Here is a 5309-nt window from a genome sequence, read left to right on the forward strand (position 1 = left end):
CAAGGTCCATACCTTGTTGGAGTACATAGAGTCCATTTCGGATTTCATGGCATTAAGCCAATGTCCCTTGTCTGTATCCGATACAGCTTCGTTGAAAGTTCTAGGATCACATCCTTGGTCAACTTCATCAACGAGGAATAACCTATCGGGCGCTCTCCGAACTCTTTCGGATCTACGCAGCGATGGTTCAGGAGGTATATTAGTGGTTTGTTGAATTGGTTCATTATCTGATTGTTGTGCTTGAACTTCAGATTGTGGTTCTCGAACTTCTTCGAGATCAACTACACTGCCCTTTCTATCCGATAGAAATTCCTTCTCAAGGAACACGGCATTTCTCGAGACGAACACCTTTGCCTCGGAAACATAGTAGAATTCGTATCCCATGGAATCCTCGGGATACCCCACAAAATAGCATAGGTCGGATTTTCTATCCAACTTATCTCCCACTAGCCGCTTCACGTAAGCGGGACAACCCCATATCCTAATATGTTTAAACGTGGGTTTCTTGGAGTGCCAAAGTTCATAAGGTGTGGAGTTAACTGCTTTGGTATTAACCCTATTCAGCAAATACACGGCAGTTAGGAGTGCATGACCCCACAGGTATGCCGGTAGCTCGGTGAACCCCATCATAGATCGAACCATGTCTAACAGTGTTCGATTCCGACGTTCGGAAACTCCATTAAGCTGAGGAGTTCCAGGAGGAGTCCATTGAGACAGAATCCCATTCTCTTTAAGATAGTCTATAAACTCAGTACTTAAGTATTCGCCACCACGATCGGATCGTAGTTTCTTAGTACGTCTACCGAGTTGGTTTTCTACTTGGTGTCTAAAATCTTTGAACCTTTCAAAAGTTTCCGACTTATACTTCATTAAGTACACGAAACTATACCTAGAATAATCATCGGTAAAGGTGACGAAGTAGTTAAAACCACCCCTAGCACTAACGCTTAGTGGACCACACACGTCTGAATGGATCAAATCCAAAAGACCCTCGGCCCGTTCCATCTTCCCTTTGAAGGGAGTCTTGGTCATTTTTCCTTTAAGGCAGGATACACAAGTTTGAAGTGATTTAACGTCCTCCAAGGAGAACATTCCTTCACTAACAAATTTGTTCATCCTTCTCAAGGAAATGTGACCTAGTCGAGCGTGCCAAAGTTGTGCGGGGTTAAGACTTATATCTTTTCGTTTTGCTGATATAACGTTAATAGGTATTTCACTTGGATTCAGTTCATATAAGTTGTTTATAAGTTGTCCCTTACAAATCATATTTTGTTCCTTTTGTATAATGCAAATCGAATTTCCAAAACCAAAAGTAAAACCTTCATTATCCAAAACAGGAATAGAAATAAGGTTTCGAATAAGTGACGGAACAAATAAACAATTGTTCAAAACAATGGAAAAACTAGAATCCAAAACAGAAAGATAAATTGTCCCAATGGCTTCAGCAGCAACCCTTGCTCCGTTGCCCATTCTTAGGTAGGTCTCACCCACGTTAAGCTTCCTACTTCTTGTCATGAGCTGCAAATCATTACAAAGATGTGAGCCACAACCAGTATCCAATACCCAAGCAGAAGATTTAACGGACAAGTTAACTTCAACTAAATACGTACCCTTTTCAGAACGTTTCTGATCGAGGTAAGCCTTGCAGTTGCGTCGCCAATGGCCCTTCTTTCCACAATGATGGCAAGCGTCATCAACTTGCTTGGTGACCTTGTCATTCTTCACTCCGCTCGACTCGCCCTTCTCAAGTTTCTTGCTCGGGCCGAAACTCCTTTCTTTCCTTTTCTTCTGGAAAGAACCTTTCTTTGCAGAAGGAGCAACTAGGAGAACTGATTTATCCTTCTTGATCGTGGACTCATAGCTGACCAACATGTTCAACAACTCATCCAATGGTGGATCGAGCTTGTTCATGTTGAAGTTCACTATGAACGATTCATAAGAACTAGGAAGGGACAGTAGGATCAAATCCACCGAGAGCTCGGCCGGGAGGGTGACATCAAGGTTCACCAACTTCTCAAGGAGAGTGATCATCTTGAGACCGTGTTCGTGGACCGAAGCCCCTTCACGCAGCCTCATGGTGATCAACTCCTTGGTAGCTGAGTACCTCGATGCCCTAGTATTCTCACTGTACATGCTTTCAAGATGGTGCTTGATATCATAAGCATGCACATGAGACTCATACTTCCTCGCGAGCTCTGGCACCATGGATGCTAGCATGTAGCACCTCGCATGGAGGTCGTCCTTCTTCCATGCCTCGAAAGTGGCAGTCTCGTCAGCAGTAGCAGTCGCAGGAAGAGCAGTGGGGGGACGTTCATTGAGCACATAGAGACGCTCCTCGACTTGGAGCACAAGTTTCAGATTGCGAAGCCAATCCAAATAGTTTGGACCGGTGAGTTTGTTTTGGTCGAGGATTGAGGAAAGGGGACACTACAACAAAAATGTGCTTTCTCGACACAATTAAATGTCTCAATATATAACATTTCGGGACATTTATACTTCTAGGGACATATAAAATATATGTCGCGTAGTTGTGTGTCGCAATAGCGTTTGGGGCATTTATTAAATGTCCCTATAAAGTTCTCTTTTACGGGCACTTATATATGTCCTAAGAGATTGATTTTGAGACACAAAAATATACCCTATTAAAGTCTCCCTATTTTGATTAATCATCCTTTTAAGGCACTTATTGTGACACAAAGACATTTATATATATTTCTAAAATTTAATATTAATTATAATATTTATATTTGAATCGTATTGAAAAAATAACACTTTAAGAAATACATACAACATATAAATTTGAATAAAAAAAATCAAACATTACATGAATACTCTCAAAATCATTAATCAAAATTTTGAGTGCCTTTCATCCATAAAGTCGACAGATACTACTGCAAGGAATCCTACACATACTACTACAAGGAATCCTTCAAGACAAGCAACATGATCTCATAGGACCTGAAATTTAAATTTTCAATATCCAAACTAATTATTCTACTAGTCTAACACTAGAAAATAAAAAAATGTATAATCCAGCTCCCACCATATTCTAGATTGCATCAAGCATGAAATTCATCTTTCAAAACAAAGGAACCTGCAAGTACAAAAATATACATCAATTAATAAACAAAAAATTAATGTACAAGAACATTTATGCCAAGTGAACATTTGCAAATACAAAATAACATAAGATCTCTCTAAAAGAGTACTACTCTTTAGTAAGAGCCAGAAACAGAAGATAAACTTCAAAAATACATACTCACGCACTTCAAATAAAAACCCAAGATAACAACAAATAATTTGAACTGCTTCACAAGACTGATAGAATGATTCATATCCAACAATATAAAGTAGAATTCTTAACCATTTAAACTGTAACTTCATCAACTTGTCATGTTCGACTCCTTCAATTAATCCAACAATATAAAGCAATACTCTTGACCATTTAAAAATCAAACTTTATCAATTTGCTTACTTCTACTCCTCCAAGTAATAAATAAATATACATGATCAACTCATATAGGCCGGTCAAACAAATAAATCAGAATGTTCTATTTAGCTTTGTTGAAATTCAATGGTCAATGAGCAATAGTAACAAAACAAACGGTTACTCTTTTCATTTTTATTCTCCAAAAAATATTAATATTCTCTAAGTATCAACAACTAATAACCAAATATGACGGCCAGAACCACCAAAAGTTGATGATTAACGAGAAAAATACAATTTACAGAAAATAAGGAAAAAAGAAAACATCACAATGAAAGAGGGCAATTCAATATGCACTCTACGATTACATGAATATAATCGTAGGGGGAATCATTGAAGTGTTTTTTTACCTACCATCAAGAATCTCAATTCATTAAGTCCTCAGAAACATAAACAAGTTATAGAAGACAAGAAAAAAAAACATACCAATGAAAAGGCCAATCGATATATACTTCAAGACCCTTTAAATTGCTCTTGCCTCGTTTTCACTCGGTAGTGAGATTCAATACCTTCTGGTAAAAATAAATAAGATAACTAGAGAGATAAGCATAAGGCAGACATAAACTATAATTTCTTGCCGTGTTTCTAGTTTAAATCAGAGCCCTCGGGAATTATTCTTGTATGAAATATAACATAAAATATAAAGAAAATGTGCAAGTTCAACAAAAAATTAAGTAACATTAAATGATAAATAGTCCTTGAGGCCCTAAACACAAAAACGAAATATTAGGCTTACAAAGAACTATAATCGAAAGAAAAACTACCTGAAAACTTACCGACATTGGCTATCTTTAAAGCCATAGGTAATTATCGACATGGTACTTTTACTTGTAGAAAATCTGACCTTAGTACCGTCAAAATTATAAGAACATAGACATCAAAACACACATTCATACAATACGGAGTGTTTCAGGCAATGAGAAAATTGAGTGTTTCTAGATTCCCAATGTATAGAATACATTTTCCTGCTAAATGACGCAGATATAAATTAAGACAAAGAAATAGAATTACATTAGAAGCAGAGACATTCTTTGTTGGTGGCAGAAGAGAACAAATGATAAAATTCTAATTTTTTTTCTAAACATTCATCACAAACTATTATTTTGCTAAAATTGTTTCATTATTCAGCATGAACGAATTAAAATTGCTAAATTCCAATTTAAAACATATAAAATTTTAATTTATTTAATATAATACAGTTTCTCCTCCTCCCACAATTACCATGTCCCATGTCGAACAACCACGAGGATCAATAGCCAACATATCCATATTGAACTATTTATCACCATAAATTAGGGGTTTAGGGTTTGGATTTCAATTATTAGGATGAAAAGAGTTCGTAAGGATGGGCGTTGAATCCATTACCGTAACAAAGGGAATTGATCGGATTACCTTCGAACAAAGTGTTTTTTTCTTCTTCTGCATCGTTGCTTCTTCTGTGCCGTGGCTCGAAGAAAAACCACAGAGTAGGTTTTTTCTCTAACAATAGAGTTTGAGTTGGGAACTCGATCGGCTGGGGTGAAAATAATAAATAGAAACAAAAAATCATTTATTTATTTATTTTGCTTAAGTGTCCCTATATGTTTCAGAAATAAGAAAAAAATTAAATGTCCCAATAAATTATACTTAAGGCATTTATAAAAATATGCCTCTAAATGTTAAATGTCCTTATATGTTTTATAAGTACGAAAATTTTGTAAATGTCCCTACAAATTATTTTTGAGGCGTTTATAAAAAAATGTCCCCAACCAAGTGTCGCAATATCTACATTTTGTTGTAGTGGGATGTTTGGACATTGTTGCTGAGAAAATTTTAAGAAGAC

General features: G+C 36.4%; 1 long non-coding RNA gene across 1 annotated transcript; it reads right to left on the reverse strand.

The window, feature by feature from the left end:
* Positions 1-2757: 2757 nt before the first annotated feature.
* On the reverse strand, positions 2758-5027 carry LOC105977458 (uncharacterized). Its single transcript, XR_001174555.2, has 3 exons — positions 4880-5027; positions 3914-3999; positions 2758-3094 (listed from the first exon to the last, which is right to left on the reverse strand). It is a non-coding gene; the product is annotated as an uncharacterized LOC105977458 (long non-coding RNA).
* Positions 5028-5309: the final 282 nt, after the last annotated feature.

The sequence above is a fragment of the Erythranthe guttata genome, chromosome 10 (assembly GCF_056151865.1).
Source record: "Erythranthe guttata isolate IM_541 chromosome 10, IM_541, whole genome shotgun sequence".
Classification (NCBI taxonomy): domain Eukaryota; kingdom Viridiplantae; phylum Streptophyta; class Magnoliopsida; order Lamiales; family Phrymaceae; genus Erythranthe; species Erythranthe guttata.